This window comes from Henckelia pumila, chromosome 1, assembly GCF_033568475.1.
Source record: "Henckelia pumila isolate YLH828 chromosome 1, ASM3356847v2, whole genome shotgun sequence".
NCBI classification, from domain to species: domain Eukaryota; kingdom Viridiplantae; phylum Streptophyta; class Magnoliopsida; order Lamiales; family Gesneriaceae; genus Henckelia; species Henckelia pumila.
The window spans coordinates 137,643,714-137,664,007 of NC_133120.1; positions in this window are offsets into that span (position 1 = coordinate 137,643,714).

Consider the following 20,294-nt stretch of genomic DNA (forward strand, 5'->3'; position numbering starts at 1 on the left):
TTGTCATCGTCTTCATTGATGATATTCTTGTCTATTCTCATGATAAGGATGAGCATGCACAGCATTTGAGGATTGTTTTACATACGTTACGAGATAAGCAGCTATATGCGAAATTGAGCAAGTGTGAATTCTGGCTTGATCAGGTAGTGTTTCTCGGTCATGTGATTACTAATGAAGGGATATCTGTTGATCCTAGTAAGATAGAGGCAGTGCTGAACTGGTCTCGTCCGATGACGGTTGCTGAGATTCGTAGTTTCTTGGGTCTAGCTGGATATTACCGTCGGTTCATCGAGAATTTTGCACAGTTGGCAAGGCCTTTGACACAGCTTACACGGAAAGATGTTGCCTTCATATGGTCCTCGGATTGTGAGGAGTCATTTCATGAGCTGCGTAGACGTCTTACTACTGCACCTGTGCTAGCTCTACCTTCTGGATCAGGAGGTTATGTTGTCTATACTGATACCTCTGGTCAGGGATTAGGATGTGTTCTGACACAGCATGGAAATGTTATTGCCTATGCTTCTCGATAGTTGAAGACGCATGAGAATAATTATCCAGTGCATGATCTCGAGTTAGTCGCCATTGTATTTGCACTCAAGATTTGGAGGCATTATCTTTATGGCGAGAAATTTGAGATATTTATGGATCACAAGAGTTTGAAGTATTTATTCACTCAGGCGGAGTTGAATATGCGACAGAGACGCTGGATGGATCTTCTGAAGGATTATGATTGTGAAATCAAATATCATCCAGGTTCTGTTAATCTTACTGTTGATGCCTTGAGTCGGCAGGTGAGACTTTCTGCACTTCAGACTAGTGAAGTATCTCATATGATTCAAGAGTGCTGTTCATTGAGTTTTACGCTCAAGCACAAGAAAGGGAGAAATGGGATTCGATTGTATACTATTCTATCTGAGCCAGCATTGTATTCTCGGATCAGAGATGCTCAGATATCTGATGTTAAGACTCAGCGTTTGGCACGTTTAGCCAATGGAGTTAATACATCTGGATTCCATTTTCAGGCAGATGGTTTATTGTGCTTATCTAATCGAGTGGTTGTACCTAATGTTGCGGAGCTCAAGAATGATATTCTTTCTCAAGCTCATAGGAGTCGATTATCAGTTCATCCTGGTAGCATGAGAATGTATAAGGATTTGCGAACTAGATTCTGGTGGAAAGGGATGAAGAGGAGTGTGTATCAATTTGTTTCGAGATGTTTGGTTTGTCAACAGGTCAAGGCTGAACACCAACGACCAGGTGGATTACTACAGAATCTTGAGATTCCCGAATGGAAGTGGGAGCACGTGACTATGGACTTTGTTACCCACTTACCTATGACGTCACGTCAGTGTGATGCTATCTGGGTCGTTGTTGATCGTTTCACGAAATTAGCACACTTTATTCCTTACAACCGGGAGTATTCTTATGATCGCATGACACGTTTATACATCCAGGAGATAGTGCGATTGCATGGGATTCCAGTGAGCCAACTTGTGGCTAAGGGCTTTGATGACTCTTTGTATAAACAATCTTTTGTTTAATATAATTTACACTTTTATTAATGACAATGACTTTATCTTTCTTCATATTGTTATATTGTGATATACTATTGTTGTTTTGATAAAGACCTTGAATATACCATAGTGTATGTAAGATGTGGTAGAACATGGGGATGTCTATCATGAAACACATCTTATAGTCACTGTATATTCTAAACTGTTCCTAGTCGATTGAGCCGTCCGATAATAAGGATAAGGATCGCTCGAGTTCGAGACTAGCATTTGCGATGCAGAGTACCACGTTTCATTGGTAAGGAAAATAGAGATGTTCGAAGCATGCAAATGGATATTCATACGATGAATGATCGAACTATCCTATCCGGACTTTCCAAGTGATTATCACTTATCGAGTGGATAAAGTCCGCGGTTTTGGTTGTACACCATTAGTCCTTACTACTTGAAACATCATTGAGACTCTATATGCTAGTACTGTTCTTTGACTCGTTTACCGACTCTATTGGGGTCATCAGGTGTCGGGATTGGGTACGGTTACAACACATATAGGAGTCGATGCTTTGTTGTCAAGGATTCACCACATACTTGCGAGTGTGGATATCCTATGCGATCTGAGGAGATATTAGTGTGACGAATCTCTGGCCAGAGTACATGATGTGTTTTAAGAAATGGTTTCTTAGTAACACATGCGATGTCACTATTTGATCTTCAAGATGTATTGCATAGTTATCGAATCTCGAACGACTCTCGATATACCAATGGTTGTTGATTCGATCGGGATATATGGATGAAGGGACCGTACTGTACGCTAACCAAAATCTATTGGTTCTTGTAGGCACTATCAGTGATACCTAGGGAATCATGGGGCGATGTTGCTAGACGCTCTTACCATGATTCGATGGGAAAGTCGGAAATTGTTGTTCCGAGTCACAAGGAGTTGTGAGCCCACGGCTAGCTGTATCCCTGAACCATTGAGGGTCACACAGAGTAATGGATTTTTAATCCCCGTTGAGATAGTTAAATTTAAAGAGTTAAATTTAATGAACAAAGAAGTTGGACTTCTTAATTATGAGTAGAGGAGTAAGATTTCCTAAAATGACATAGGGATGGGCATTTTTGGAAATCACTGAATTCGGATTCAGAAAAATTTATCTTGACTTTAAAGGTGCAGAAATGGTTTCTGAGCACATTGGTGAAATCGGTTTATCAATCGTAGTCATGATGAATTTTATATTAATTTCTGAACATGCGGGCTTTGCTTATCGGGCTTGAACTTATGACTAATGGGCCCTAAGATGTTAGTGGCCTACATTATAAATAAGTTATTGCAGTACAGAAATTACACAACAGGTCACAAAATTTTCGAAAAACCCTAGTCTTTTTCCTCTGAAGTGGCCGCCCCCTTTTCCCCTCTGCTCGGTAAAATCCAGTCTGTGAATTTTGAATTACAGTCTGGTTTAACGGATCAAATTCGTTAATCTCTTCGTAGAAACTTCTGATAGATTTTCTAGTGCAATCTATCAGAGGGATTAAATATCCGTTCATGGACCTGATTGAAAAACAGTTCGTCCATCAGTTCTAGGGATATACAACAAGAGCAGAGCAATCTGTTGGTATCCATAATCTCGCTTCGAGATTGGAGGTAAAAATTTATAATCGTTATTTAATTTTTACACACACAATTTAATCGTAAAAGTTTTGATACCCATTATGGAATCGTTCCATATAAAATTTTTAAACTTCCACTGCACCGGGTATCAATTCTGATTGATCTGATCGCCGCGTTCTCCAACAGTGGTATCAGAGACAGGTTGCTCAGATCAAACGATTAAATTAATCGATTGTACAAAAAATTTTTAGCCTCGGTTTTTGAAACAAAATAAATATTTTAAAAATAAAAAATTTTTTCGGGCAAAACCCGGGCAGCGATTGGATCGCTGCCCGGGGGGTGGGGCAGCGATGGTCGCTGCCCAGTGCAGCGCTGGGCGCTGCGCAGGCAGCGCACGGCGCTACCCAGGGCAGCGATCGTCGCTGCCCTAGGGGCAGCCGGGCTGCCCGGCCCGAGCCCTTTGTGGCGCGGGCAGCCCGGGAATGTCCCGGGCGGCCCGCGGAAAAATTAATTTTTTAATTTTAAAATTAAATTTTAATATGTTAAAATTCTATTTTTTGTCAGATCGAAAATTGTTTTTGATTGGTCCACGAGGCGTCGGATCGAATTGTTCGAGTCTGAAAATTTTAAAATAGATTTTTGGATAAATTTGAATTTTTGGAAAATTTAAATATTTTATCCGTTAAATTGAATTTTGAAATTAATTATTTTTGATACAATTGATGATAAGATATGATCTTATGGATATATTGAGTAAAATATGATTTTATGTATAAAATTGGATTTTATAGATAAAATATGATTTTATTTGATAAAAAGATAAAATATGATTTTGTATGTAAAATGAGATTTTATATATGAAATATGATTTTATCCTTTTAAATTTAAATTGCCAATGCATGTTATCCAATAAATTAATTTTGAATTAAATGTTATTGGATAAGGATGATCGATTGTCATGACCAATTTTGTAGGTGTATGTTAGGAATTTACATTTGTTTTTATTGTTGTTGGATTTATTAATGGGCCTGGTTTATGGCCCAATATGAATTGTCATATGTAATAAAAGTGGGCTTGGTTTATGGCCCGTTCCCACCCCTTAAAAATGTATCCCCTACTTGTCATTGTTATTTATTGTAAATACATTAGATTTAGTGGGAGATGAAGATTTGAAGACGGAGGTGGGCCCAGCAGACAATAAAGACAGAAAAAATATAAATTGGAAGCACAATGTAATAGGATTGCATTGCATACTGCATATTACCTAGGATTGGACTAAGACTCGTGATTGGCAACCACGGGTCGATTAGAAATGGAATCGATCATCCTATATAATATGTGATATTATTGTTGTATTCATGTTTTAGACAAAATTGTGTGAATCCGGCAAGCATACAAAATTTTAAAAATGATGAGACAAATTTTCAAAATTAAAATCCCTCATTTTAAATATGATTTAAAATTGATATCAAGATAAATAAAGGAAATTTAAATTTGTTTAAATGTTCCTACCTTCCATCAACGATCAATGTATGAGATGCTACCCGCGGATACGGTCCGGCTCATATTATTGGGGGGCCCGTTCGTCGGAAAGCTGTACATTGGATCGACACATGTTGTAAGTTGGGTGGAACTCCCATGGGATCGGCTCATATTATTGGGGGATCCACATGGCGACCGTCCATCACAACTTAATATTGATGGGTCATCTTGACATGTCACAATAAACGGCGTCATATTATTGGGCCCTTATTGGACATGAGGTAAAAACGTGGAGGTTGCTTTGGAAGCAATTGGGCTCTACCTTTTGAAAATTATGGTTGGCTGATATTATTCGGGACCATAGTTTGTCAATTGGACTCCATGTTCTCACTAAGGAAAACAGTTTTCCGTTTTCACTAGAGGGTAGTGAAATCGTTAAAATAGTGGGAGTGAGATTCATAAAATAAATTTCGCCTATTTTATGTCTTAGTAAATTACTTAAACAATCACTGATATTTGTCTGTTTCTTTTCAGTATTTCATAAAGATGAATTCGCGTAATCCACTTTTCTCGATCCTCGAACAAAATAAATTGACTAGCGCAAACTATACGGAATGGTTCCGTAAGTTGAAGATTGTCTTGACTTCGGAGAAGATGCTCTACGTGTTAGAAAAATCTCCTCCGAAGGAAGCACCAGCTGACATAAGTCCGGAAGAGTTAGCCAAACTTGATACATGGTGGGACCATGATATCAAGGCCAAATGCTATATGCAAGCCTCGATGTCTGATGAACTCCAGAGGTGATTTGAGGACACCGTGAATGCTGCTGACATTCACGTACAACTGAAGGAACTTTTTGGGGCTCAATCGAGGGCAGAAAGGTTCGCTACTGTAAAGGAGCTAATGATGTGTCGCATGCGTGAAGGGACCTCGGTCCGTGATCATGGGGTACGAGTGATTTGGCTCATACAGAAGTTGGTAACCCTTGATTTGGTGTTGGAGCATGAACTCAACGTGGACTTACTACTTCTATCTCTTCCTTCTTCGTTTGACGGATTTGTGGTGAATTTCAATATGAACAAGATAGAGGTCTCCCTTGAAGAGATGGTCAATATGCTTGTGACATATGAATCCACATTAAAGAAGGATAAACCGGCTTTCTTGGTGGGCTCCTCTTCTTCTGCTAAGAAGGGGCCAAGTACAAAGGGTAAGAAACGTTCTGCCCCACCCAAGAAAATTGAACCCGAGAAGAAGTACAAGACAAAGGCTTCAAACATGGAAAAATCCAAGGATGTTTGCCATTACTGCAAGAAGCCCGGTCATTGGAAGCGTAACTGCAAGGAATATCTAGAGCAGTTGCGAACTGCGAAGGGTATGTTCTATATTGAAATAAATGTTTCACTTAATACTACTTCTTGGGTATTGGATACCGGATGTGGATCTCACATTTGCAATGATTTGCAGGTGATGACAAGAAGTCGCAGGCTTAGAATGGGTGAGACCCAGCTGAGGCTCGGAAATGGTTCCAGAGTTGAAGCTAAAGCTGTGGGAGATATTTATTTAATTTTGCAGAACGGTTTTAAGTTACTTTTGAGAGATGTTTTATTTGTTCCGAATTTGATTAAAAACATTATTTCTGTTTCTATGCTTGATAGAGATGGTTATTCTCGCAATTTTGTGAATGGGATTTGCAATATTTACAAGAATGAATGTTTGATTGGAAATGGACAACTTGAAAATGATCTATATAACTTAAAACTAAAAGACGTTCCAATAAATTATGTTGATAAACCAGCAACAACAAACAAAAGGAAAATCGATAGTCAAAACCCGGCAAACCTTTGGCATGCTAGGCTAGGTCATATTTCCTCAAGGAGGATGAACAAGCTAGTGGGAGAGGGCATGTTTGATATGTCTGATATTAACTCTCTATCTACTTGTGAATCCTGCCTGAAAGGAAAAATGACTAAATCTCCTTTTAAGGGGAAACCTGAGCGTAGTCAAAATCTGTTGGATTTGATCCATACAGAAGTTTGTGGTCCATTTAGAGTTGGTACTCAATATGGCCACACCTACTTCATTACCTTTACTGATGATTATTCTAGGTATGGGTATTTATATTTAATGAAATATAAGTCTGAAGCATTTGAAAAGTTCAAAGAATTCAAGGCTGAAGTAGAAAACAAGCTAGGTAAAAGTATTAAAGCACTTCGATCGGATCGAGGTGGAGAATACTTAAGTACCGAGTTTTTGGACTATCTAAAAGAGAATGGGATTCTCTCTGAGTGGACTCCACCTATGACACCTCAGCTAAATAGTGTATCGGAGCGTCGTAATCGAACTTTGTTGGACATGGTTCGATCCATGATGAGCTTCACTGAGCTTCCACCTTCGTTTTGGGGCTATGCACTTGAAACGGCGGTATTGTTGTTGAACAACGTCCACACCAAAGCAGTGGACAAAACACCATACGAGTTATGGAATGGCAAAGCTCCTAAGTATTCGTACTTGAGGATTTGGGGATTTCCTGCTTACGTGAAGCAGACAGTGGGAGATAAGTTGGATAGTCAATCCACCTTATGTTATTTTGTAGGGTATCCGAAGAATTCAATCGGATATTATTTCTATTATCCTGCTGAAACAAAGGTGTTTGTTTCAAGGAATGCCACCTTCTTGGAGAAGGAGTTCTTATTGGATAAGAAAGGCGAGATGATGGAACTCGAAGAAATTCGAGAAGAACCCGAAATACAAAATAACGATCCTACACCTCAGGAACCATTGATAGACACGCCTGTACCTAGAAGATCCGAGAGGACTTCTAGACCTCCTATTCGATATGGTCTTCTTCTTGAAGGGGATCAAGATGAACCCGATGTTGGATGTGATCCAAGAAACTTCAAAGAAGCAATTTCTGATGCGGATTCAAATTTATGGCTTGAAGCTATGCAGTCGGAAATAGATTCGATGCATACAAATCAAGTTTCGTCTTTAGTAGATCCTCCCGATGGAATTTTTCCAATAGGGTGTAAATGGATCTACAAGAGAAAGCTTGGGTCTGATGGTAAGGTATTGACCTACAAGGCGCGATTGGTGGCGAAAGGTTATACTCAAAGACAAGGAGTTGACTATGATGAAACCTTTTCACCAGTTGCAATGTTCAAGTCCATAAGAATCCTTATTGCCATAGCTGCTTGGTATGACTATGAGATATGGCAAATGGATTTGAAGACTGCTTTTCTTAATGGAGACATTAAGGAAGAAATCTATATGAAGCAGCCTGAGGGGTACACATCCATGGGAAGCGAGCATAAGGTATGCAAGCTTCAGAGATCAATTTATGGTCTAAAACAAGCATCAAGAAGTTGGAACCAGAAATTTGATGAAACAATAAAGGATTTTGGTTTCATCAAGAACCCGGAGGAGCCATGCGTGTACAAGAAAGTAGTTAAGGATGCTGTGACATTCTTAGTACTTTATGTTGATGACATCCTACTCATTGGGAATGACGTAGGGATGTTGCAGTCAACAAAGATATGGTTATCAGGTAGATTCTCGATGAAGGATTTGGGTGAGGCATCCTATATTCTAGGGATAAAGATCTATAGAGATAGATCTAAGAGAATGATAGGACTCACTCAATCAACCTACATCGACACCATATTGAAACGGTTTTCAATGGATGGGTCCAAGAGAGGACATCTACCCATGTGTCATGAAGTTTCTCTATCCAAGTCTATGTGTCCCAAGACGGATGAAGAGATAGAGAAAATGACACATGTACCATATGCGTCAGCCATAGGTAGTATCATGTATGAGATGATATCTACCAGACCGGATGTAGCATTTGCTCTGAGTGTCACGAGCAGATATCAAGCTAATCCCAGTCAAATGCATTGGAAAGCCGTGAAGGACATTCTTAAGTACTTACGAAGGACTAAGAATATGTTCATGGTATATGGAGGAAGAGAACTAAAATTGGAAGGCTATACCGACTCTAGCTTCCAAAGTGACGTGGATGACTCGAAGTCAACCTCTGGATTTGTGTTCATGCTCAATGGCGGTGCTGTCTCTTGGAAGAGTTCTAAGCAGGACACCACAGCGGATTCCACCACTGAGGCAGAATACATTGCAGCATCAGCTGCTGCTAAAGAGGCCGTTTGGATGAGGAATTTCGTCCAAGAGTTGGGCGTTATTCCTGAAGTTGTTGGTCCAGTCCCGGTGTACTGTGACAACACAGGTGCCATTGCTCAGGCAAAGGAACCAAGGTCTCATCAAAGATCCAAACACGTACTGAGGAAATACCACATCATCCGGGAGATTGTGGAAAGAGGAGACATCACTGTCGAAAGAGTGGCCTCTGCAGACAATATCGCTGATCCACTTACTAAGCCCTTGCCAGGACCATTATTTGACAAACATCGCGAAGCAATGGGTCTACGTAGTATGACTAGTTGGCTTTAGGGCAAGTGGGAGATTGAAAGAGTGGGTGCCCAGTGAGCCAACTTGTGGCTAAGGGCTTTGATGACTCTTTGTATAAACAATCTTTTGTTTAATATAATTTACACTTTTATTAATGGCAATGACTTTATCTTTCTTCATATTGTTATATTGTGATATACTATTGTTGTTTTGATAAAGACCTTGAATATACCATAGTGTATGTAAGATGTGGTAGAACATGGGGATGTCTATCATGAAACACATCTTATAGTCACTGTATATTCTAAACTGTTCCTAGTCGATTGAGCCGTCCGATAATAAGGATAAGGATCGCTCGAGTTTGAGACTAGCATTTGCGATGCAAAGTAACACGTTTCATTGGTAAGGAACATAGAGATGTTCGAAGCATGCAAATGGATATTCATACGATGAATGATCGAACTACCCTATCCGGACTTTCCAAGTGGTTATCACTTATCGAGTGGATAAAGTCCGCGGTTTTGGTTGTACACCATTAGTCCTTACTACTTGAAACATCATTGAGACTCTATATTCTAGTACTGTGCTTTGACTCGTTTACCGACTCTATTGGGGTCATCAGGTGTCGGGATTGGGTACGGTTACAACACATATAGGAGTCGATGCTTTGTTGTCAAGGATTCACCACATACTTGCGAGTGTGGATATCCTATGCGATCTGAGGAGATATTAGTGTGACGAATCTCTGGCCAGAGTACATGATGTGTTTTAAGAAATGGTTTCTTAGTAACACATGCGATGTCACTATTTGATCTTCAAGATGTATTGCATAGTTATCGAATCTCGAACGACTCTCGATATACCAATGGTTGTTGATTCGATCGGGATATATGGATGAAGGGACCGTACTGTACGCTAACCAAAATCTATTGGTTCTTGTAGGCACTATCAGTGATACCTAGGGAATCATGGGGCGATGTTGCTAGACGCTCTTACCATGATTCGATGGGAAAGTCGGAAATTGTTGTTCCGAGTCACAAGGAGTTGTGAGCCCACGGCTAGCTGTATCCCTGAACCATTGAGGGTCACACAGAGTAATGGATTTTTAATCCCCGTTGAGATAGTTAAATTTAAAGAGTTAAATTTAATGAACAAAGAAGTTGGACTTCTTAATTATGAGTAGAGGAGTAAGATTTCCTAAAATGACATAGGGATGGGCATTTTTGGAAATCACTGAATTCGGATTCAGAAAAATTTATCTTGACTTTAAAAGGTGCAGAAATGGTTTCTGTGCACATTGGTGAAATCGGTTTATCAATCGGAGTCATGATGAATTTTATATTAATTTCTGAACATGCGGGCTTTGCTTGTCGGGCTTGAACTTATGACTAATGGGCCCTAAGCTGTTAGTGGCCTACATTATAAATAAGTTATTGCAGTACAGAAATTACACACAACAGGTCACAAAATTTTCAAAAAACCCTAGTCTTTTTCCTCTGAAGTGGCCGCCCCCTTTTCCCCTCTGCTCGGTAAAATACAGTCTGTGAATTTTGAATTACAGTCTGGTTTAACGGATCAAATTCGTTAATCTCTTCGTAGAAACTTCTGATAGATTTTCTAGTGCAATCTATCAGAGGGATTAAATATCCGTTCGTGGACCTAATTGAAGAACAGTTCGTCCATCAGTTCCAGGGATATACAACAAGAGCAGAGCAATCTGTTGGTGTCCATAATCTCGCTTCGAGATTGGAGGTAAAAATTTATAATCGTTATTTAATTTTTACACACACAATTTAATCGTAAAAGTTTTGATACCCATTATGAAATCGTTCCATATAAAATTTTTAAACTTCCGCTGCACCGGGTATCAATTCTGATTGATCTGATCGCCGCGTTCTCCAACAGTATCTCGCGCGGGCACGAGCCTTCATCCGGGGCTCTGGATGTGTAGCCTGCGCGCGCGCGAGATGTTTATCTCGCGAAAGCGCGAGGCATTTTTTTTTAAAAAAAGAAACTTTTAATTTTTTTTAATCTTGGATCTTGTATGCTTAATTGTTGTTTAGTCCGAGATTAGTAGTTTAGAACCGATGTCTCACAAAATCCAAGAAGAGTCACACTTCAACTGGATTTTCAAACTATACAGCTGATCATGTATTTGAAGAGCTTCAACGAGAAGCTTCAGTTTCTCAAAATACAAAAGATACATCAATTGAGCAGCAGCTTCACATCTCAAGGGATGAAACAGCTCTACCTGAACATCAGCTGATGAATGTTGATGAAGTGATTTCTCACATTGCAATCGACGAACAACAACTTCCTCTCCTAAGTGATACATCAATGGATGAAGTTGTTCCACCAGTCACTTATCTTAATGAAATTGAGGAGCTGATAAGTGGATTTTGTGTGCATTATTTCGTGATAGTTTTTTGTCTATTTTGTGTGCATTCATATTGTTTTTATGTGTTTTAGTTCATGTGTGTGTATTTCACTCATCGTGTTTGTAGTGGCCCATATCCAGAATTAACGATAATGAGTAATTATCGTGTGATCATGTTAGATTTAGTAAAATGTGATTAAGGAGATTTTTAAATGGATTAACGGAGCCCGGAAATAGACCCAAAATGATCAGAAATGGTCAGGAGGGTCAGACAGATCGGAAGCTCCGAAGTTAGGATCGGATACTCCGAAGGTGATCGGAAGCTCCGATGAATAATCGGAAGTTCCGATCGAATTACGTCATCCATGACGTGTGGTTGATCGAAAGCTCCGAACAGGATCGGAAGCTCCGATCACCCCTATCCAAAGTCAACCAATGAGATTTTGACACGTGGCAGATGAGGATGTTCGAAAGCTCCGATGGCAGGATCGGACGTTCCAATCAAGGATCAGAAGTTTCGATCGAGGATCGGAGGTTCCGATCGATGCCTATAAATATAAGGTCCAAGGCATTCATTTCTTGCCAATCCGAGTTCCTCTCCTTCGCCTGCAAGGCTCTATTTAGGGCTTTGGGTACTCTTATTTTAGAGTTGGAGTAGGATATTTGTTTTAGTATAGTCAGACAGTGTCTGACATAGTAGCGGAGCAGTGCTCATGTTGTATAGCCATGTTCGAGGCTGTGGATTCGCAGCAGGGGAGTGCCCTAGTTGCGGGATAGTCGCCATCAGTGGGCTGACGACAGACGCAGGTATAGCTATGGTCTACTTAAATTATTTGGGAGTATGCAATAGCTTAGTTAAGGCTTTTAGAGCTTATTGAATGATACATGGGTATTTGCATTGTAGACTTGATGATAGGCTTGGAACCTAGAGTGGGACTACTAGGACTGCCTTAGAAAGGTACGTAAGTACTGACTGAGATTGCAAGTGGATATGCATGCTTATATGTTACATTTATGTGTTTGCATGTTATTGTTATTGATATATGGCATATACATATCATCTTGTGCATGTACGTTTGTACATCTTTTGAGATGAGCAAGTTAGGGTTACTCAGCCCTGTTTGGACGTTTGATATTGAGTACCCTTAGGTACTGATACCTAGAGGACTTCGTGGTCCGCATCCGAGATTCGGGAGTGAGTGGTCGCACACAGTGGTTAGCTACCCCGATGTGACGAGCTCGTACTCCAGGCGCCAGTCTGAGCAGTTTGTATACAGTTATCCCAGATATGGATACCTTGTCATTTGCATGCATCATATTTGTATGTTTATTCGTGCTTTTGTATTGAGCTTAGCGCTCATGTACAATCTTTTCTGTGTATCTGGACACCTCATTCGACGGGGCAGGTTTAGGTGCGGGATTGAGCACCAGGAAATGGGAGAGGGCAGTAACCCTTGAAGACAGCAAGATTAGTTGTAGGTTTATTTAAGTACTTCGATTGGGTTGTATAATCGAGTTTGTTTAGCCGGTTGTATTCTGCCGGTCTTCTTGTATTTAAGTCTTCCGCAGCGATTTTATTTAATGCATGCTTAATTTTGCTCTTAACTCTGATTAGGTAGTGGATCCGGGATGGATCACTACATTTATTGGTATCAGAGCTGCATGCAAGGGACTTAGAAAATGATAATAAGACTTTTGATTATCCTTGTAGGATTGATGAGACATAGCGAAAGAAGATTTGGTTCTTCATTGCCGAGATTTGCGGCAGAAATATTTACTATAAGGAATGCAACAGTGATGAGAACACCAGTAGTAGCATATCAATAGATAGATTGACTGCTGTGTACGGATCATCATTCGGTGCATTGGGATGCTGATCGAAGAACATATGTATTCCAGCCGGGAAAGATTGGAAGAGAAAAACGAGTATATCGTGTCAGATACCTTTGAGGGCTTTTTGGAACGAATGGTGTGTAATAACCCATTTGGTTTCAGTCCGAAGAGATTCTCCACTCATAGTTGGAGAGACTGTCATATAGACCTTCACCAGGAAATGCCTCGAGTGCCTAAGGCATGACAGGTTCTAGCGTAAGGTCTGTAAACTCATGCAGAACATGGTTTTGCCGGTATGCTTGTATCGATACTTTTGGTAGGCATACGGGAAACTTCATATTCAAAATCATGATTTGGATACAAGAAGAACGCTGATGGTAGATCGCGAGCAAAAGAAGTTGACTGACGCACACTGACGCAGAGCATAGCTGGTTAGCTATCACGTGCCATTTCTTCGGAGTTCTTCGCTGGAGGACATGTAGAGAGACTTGGACGGGAATATTCTTGTATCGATGCATGTGTCGATTAGAAGATTCATGCTCAAGGAACGAAGACTAGTATGATGATTTCAAATACTGTATTGTTGTAGTTGTAAACAGTATTTCAGTTGTAATAAATCATCAGAATCCGGTTGTATCATTTCAAGTTATTTGTTGTACATTTCGTTGTATTTGGAATACTGTATATTACATGGGATTGTAATAAAGAAATTGTATATAACTTGAAGTAATGTAAATGTATTAATTATCCAGGAATTTGTGAATGACTGCGATGATTTTCTAAGTTTGGCTTGGTCCTAGTTGATTAATGATCGACTATGCTAGATCATGGGTTTTGAGTAAGCCAGCTGTAACTAATTGACATGAGGTTAGTCTAGGTGTTTCCTAGGATTGAACTAATTAGCCATTTGACTGGGCTAATGCTAGTGATGAGGTGATTCATCTGGAGGTACGAAATATTGTTCGATTTGGAATTTTGAATTTTGTTCTATGTTGTTTCCTTAGGACAGTAGTCTGTTTGACCGTCGTGGGTTGAGACTTTGTAATGATGGGATTTCATCAGGGATACCAAGTTGAGTATATACCGAGAGTTGTAGACTATGATCATGACTAGACATGATGGGGCGCGACCCTTTGCCAGTGTTACTCTGGGAGTCTTTTGTACTTTGGAGGTTATCTGGGAGCCTTCGTACTTCAGGCTTGGCGGTGGGAAGGCTACTTAGTCTAGAATTTTGGTAACAGTCACAACGGGGTATGACTTTGGATTAGATGTCTGATTAGGTATCAGTGGTTTAGATATCGTTTGGCTGTCGTTAGAGATATTGGTTGGCATTTCCTTGGCAAGTGCGTACTTTGAGCAGATAGATTTAGTCTATGGGATACTACTAGACTAGTGGATCTAGTCGGTGGTTGGATGCTCTTGTGATAGGGGCTATCCAAGAGATGGCTTTGTGAACTGTATGAAACATTGACTCGGGGATGAGTATTTTTCAGCAATGAAGGTTTCCTTACTGGATTATATCCGATGCTAAGGATTGTATAGGACTATTTGAGACGTGGGGGAAGCATGATTTATGCCAGTGTACCTGGTGGTGATTTCAGGAGGGACATCGTGGCAGGCTACCTCAGTCTTGATTTGTTTCAGTCATAGTGAGGGATATAATTATCAGGAACACGTTCAACGATAGTTGAAATCTTTCGGACTGGTATCACTTCTTGTGTTTGGCAAGTTCTAACGATCATCTTGAATGATAGTATGTCTAGACTGGTGCAGGTTTAGCACTAGTGATTACTTGTAACTGTTGTCTGACTCTGTCAAAGATGAGTGATTGAATCAGCAGTGATTCTTTTGATTCCAAGTATTTGGGATCTGCGGACGTGTGGCAGTGAGATCATCGATATTGATCGGCCATGAGAGTTTCATTGATCTGTGATTGTCTGATTAGGGTTGATATCGTCAGGCAGAGCGAGAGCTACAATAGATCAACTTGATCGATCAGATTATTCCAATTGGTACTGATTGGGATGTAGTGAATCAAGAAGTACTAAGAATAGTACTTAAGTATGGTATGATTTGATATAGCGATTCAAGTGCATTTATGAAATTCTTTAAATGCTAACGAATCTCCAGGGATGCGAGAATCGGGGCTTTTTGAATTCTGCAGATCATGAGAATAGTCATAGGTTGGCTCTTGTGATCATTTTCTAGTTAATATCATTACTGAGATTATCATTGACGGATGTTGATATGAGCATTGCTTGGTGTTAGCAACGATTTATCCAGTTTGAGGAAATAGGATTCAGTGATTGTCCCAGGATTGTCAGTGGACAAATTTTGGGGACTGTTAGTCAGAATGTTTAGCTTGAGGGCTTCCAGCAGATTTCTCGAGATTTGTTCTTGAGAGGCGATTTGACAAGTGCTCATGGATTTCAATGAACATTAGCAGGTTAGCATTAGTTGTTTCATGGGATGAGACAGCAGCTGAGACTTGTGTTTCTGAGTCTGGCAGGATTGTTGTCACTGATATCCCAGTGCGTTTTGATATGCTGTGTCATTGAAAGGATTAGATAATGTAATTGCCACTAGTATTGATAGATTCTGTGCAGGATCAAGGTGAATCAGTTTGTTTATCCCCGCTAGTGAGCCAAGAAATTGGTTATCTGGAACAGGATAACCGGAATCGTTTTCGTCGATACTATCTCTAGTTCCGAGATAGAAGTAAGAATTTGACATAGGCTACTAATGCTGAGGGTGGTGTTGGTCCATCTGAGGGTTTCAGCAGGATGATAGTGAATTTCGAGGCGACGACATCGAAGGATGCATTTAGACAAGAAATTGTGTATAAAGATTTTTTTCATATGTTTACTTAGTTGGTGTTCTTTGGGAAACATTCATCGGGCAGAGTGAGTACTGAAAATACGTACTATGATGCCAGGAATTGTCAGGATTTTTTTGTTATCCATGGAAGGATGACTAATGCGATCGAGTAGATGCTATCTACGATAGCGGGATTCGGATCAAAGTTTATCGCAATCAGTCTGAGGATTGAACTAATTAGCCATTTTGGGCTAATGCTAGTGATGAGGTGATTCATCTGGAGTTACGAAATATTGTTCGGTTTGGAATTTTGAATTTTTTTCTAAGTTGTTTCCTTAGGACAGTAGTCTGTTTGACCTTCGTGGGTTGAGACTTCGTGATGATGGGATTTCATCAGGGATACCAAGTTGAGTATATACCGAGAGTTGTGGACTATGATCATGACTAGACATGATGGGGCGCGACCATATGCCAGTGTTACTCTGGGAGTCTTTTGTACTTCGGAGGTTATCTGGGAGCCTTCGTGCTTCAGGATTGGCGGTGGGAAGGCTACTTAGTCTAGAATTTTGGTAACAGTCACAACGGGGTATGACTTTGGATTAGATGTCTGATTAGGTATCAGTGGTTTAGATATCGTCTGGCTGTCGTCAGAGATATTGGTTGGTATTTCCTTGGAAAGTGCATACTTTGAGCAGATAGCTTTAGTCTATGGGATACTACTAGACTAGTGGATCTAGTCGGTGGTTGGATGCTCTTGTGATAGGGGCTATCCAAGAGATGGCTTTGTGAACTGTATGAAACATTGACTCGGGGATGAGTATTTTTCAGCAATGAAGTTTTCCTTAATGGATTATATCCGATGCTAAGGATTGTATAGGACTATTTGAGACGTGGGGGAAGCATGATTTATGCCAGTGTACTTGGTGGTGATTTCAGGAGGGACATCGTGGCAGGCTACCTCAGTCTTGATTTGTTTCAGTCTTAGTGAGGGATATAATTATCAGGAACATGTTCAACGATAGTCGAAATCTTTCGGATTGGTATCACGTATTGTGTTTGGAAAGTTCTAACGATCATCTTGAATGAATATAGACAGTGGATAGTATGTCTAGACTGGTGTAGGTTTAGAACTAGTGATTACTTGTAACTGTTGTCTGACTCTGTCAAAGATGAGTGATTGAATCAGCAGTGATTCTTTTGATTCCTAGTATTTGGGATCTGCGGATGTGTGGCAGTGAGATCATCGATATTGATCGGCCATGAGAGTTTCATTGATCTGTGATTGTCTGATTAGGGTTGATATCGTCAGGCAGAGCGAGAGCTACAGTAGATCAACTTGATCGATCAGATTATTCCAATCGGTACTGATTGGGATGTAGTGAATCAAGAAGTACTGAGAATAGTACTTAAGTATGGTATGATTTGATATAGCGATTCAAGTGCATTTAGGGAATTCTTTAAATGCTAAGGAATCTCCAGGGATGCGAGAATCGGGGCTTTTTGGATTCTGCAGATCATGAGAATATTCATAGGTTGGCTCTTGTGATCATTTTCTAGTTAATAGCATTACTGAGATTATCATTGACGGATGTTGATCTGAGCATTGCTTGGTGTTAGCAATGATTTATCCAGTTTAAGGAAATAGGATTCAGTGATTCTCCCAGGATTGTCAGTGGACAAATTTTGGGGACTATTAGTCAGAATGTTTAGCTTGAGGGCTTTCAGCATATTTCTCGAGATTTGTTCTTGAGAGGCGATTTGACAAGTGCTCATGGATTTCAATGAACATTAGTAGGTTAGCATTAGTTGTTTCATGGGATGAGACAGCAGCTGAGACTTGTGTTTCTGAGTCTGGCAGGATTGTTGTCACTGATATCCTAGTGCGTTTTGATATGTTGTGTCATTGAAAGGATTAGATAACGTAATTGCCACTAGTATTGATAGATTCTGTGCAGGATCAAGGTGAATCAGTTTGTTTATCCCCGCTAGTGAGCCAAGAAATTGGTTATCTGGAACAGGATAACTGGAATCGTTTTCGTCGATACTATCTCTAGTTCCGAGATAGAAGTAAGAATTCGACATAGGCTACTAATGCTGAGGGTGGTGTTGGTCCATCTGAGGGTTTCAGCAGGATGATAGTGAATTTTGAGGCGACGACCTCGAAGGATGCATTTAGACAAGAAATTGTGTATAAAGATTTTTTCATCTGTTTACTTAGTTGGTGTTCTTTGGGAAACATTCATCGGGTAGAGTAAGTACTGAAAATACGTACTATGACACCAGGAATTGTCAGGATTTTGTTGTTATCCATGGAAGGATGACTAATGAGATCGAGTAGATGCTATCTACGATAGCGGGATTCGGATCAAGGTTTATCGCAATCAGTCTGAGGATTTTAGATGGTTAGAGTGGTGGCAGTGATGCGATTGCTTTGCAAAATGGTGGCTGGTAGTTGTCATTTCTATTTGCATAAGGTACTGTTTTGGGAAGAAATATTTTATCCTTAGTGATAAAGAGTAACTCACATGAGTTCTTGGAAGAAGGATATCTAGGATTTGACCGAAAGTCAAATCTAGATCAATTTGTTTATAACTTTGCGATAACGTCAAGGTATGCGATGTTACCGTTAGACCAGTGAAATACAATGTGTTGTATCTGGTTTTATCGTGGGCAGTGATGGAGTTCGTGCATGTCGAGAGAATAGCTGATGTCTAGTTACGACCTTAGCAGGAGTGTCATCGCTAAGATTTGTAGGTAGTGTGGCTGATACAGTTGACAATTTGGACCGAAGGTTCCGTGTTGTTGCGGTTACCGATGGATAACTAACGATAGTCAGTAGTGTTACTCTATTCTCGCAGGATTGCTGATAAGAAGGCAGTGATTTCCAGAGTGATCATTAAAAGCGTGCGAGTTTGAAATCAGTGCGAATAATTCGAGTTTATGTTCTGATGTGGTTCAGTGAATGAACAGACCCTGCAGGTTTAGCGAGGTTTGGTATTGTCGAAGGTTATTTGACCAGATATTTTGAACCGGAACTACTAATGAATTGGACGAATGGTTTGTACTATAGTCCCGAGGTTTACCTTAGATTTCGAGGACGAAATCCTTTTAAGGTGGTGGGAATGTAGTGGCCCATATCCAGAATTAACGATAATGAGTAATTATCGTGTGATCATGTTAGATTTAGTAAAACGTGATTAAGGAGATTTCTAAATGGATTAACGGAGCCCGAAAATAGACCCAAAATGATCAAAAATGGTCCGGAGGGTCAGACAGATCGGAAGCTCCGAAGTTAGGATCGGATGCTCCGAAGGTGATCGGAAGCTCCGATGAACGATCGGAAGTTCCGATCGAATTACGTCTTCCATGACGTGTGGTTGATCGAAAGCTCCGAACAGGATCGGAAGCTCCGATCACCCCTATCCGAAGTCAACCAGTGAGATTTTGACACGTGGCAGATGAGGATGTTCGAAAGCTCCGATGGCAGGATCGGACGTTCCGATCAAGGATCGGAAGTTCCGATCAAGGATTGGAGGTTCCAATCGATGCCTATAAATATAAGGTCCGAGGCATTCATTTCTTGCCAATTCCGAGTTCCTCTCCTTCGCCTGCAAGGCTCTATTTAGGGCTTTGGGTACTCATATTTTAGAGTTGGAGTAGGATATTTGTTTTAGTATAGTCAGACAGTGTCTGACATAGTAGCGGAGCAGTGCTCGTGTTGTAGAGCCGTGTTCGAGGCTGTGGATTCGCAGCAGGGGAATGCCCTAGTTATGGGATAGTCGCCATCAGTGGGCTGACGATGGACGCAGGTATAGCTATGGTCTACTTAAATTATTTGGGAGTATGCAATAGCTTAGTTAAGGCTTTTAGAGCTTATTGAATGATGTATGGGTATTTGCATTTTAGACTTGATGATAGACTTGAAACCTAGAGTGGGACTACTAGGAATGCCTTAGAAAGGTACGTAATTACTGACTGAGATTGCCAGCGGATATGCATGCTTATATGTTGAATTTATGTGTTTGCATGTTATTGTTATTGATATATGGCATATACATATCATCTTGTGCCTGTACGTCTGTACATATTTTGAGATGAGCCAGTTAGGGTTACTCAGCCTTGTTTGGACGTTTGATATCGAGTACCCTTAGGTACTGATACCTAGAGGACTCCGTGGTCCGCGTTCGAGATTCGGGAGTGAGTGGTCGCACACAGTGGTTAGCTACCCCGATGTGACGAGCTC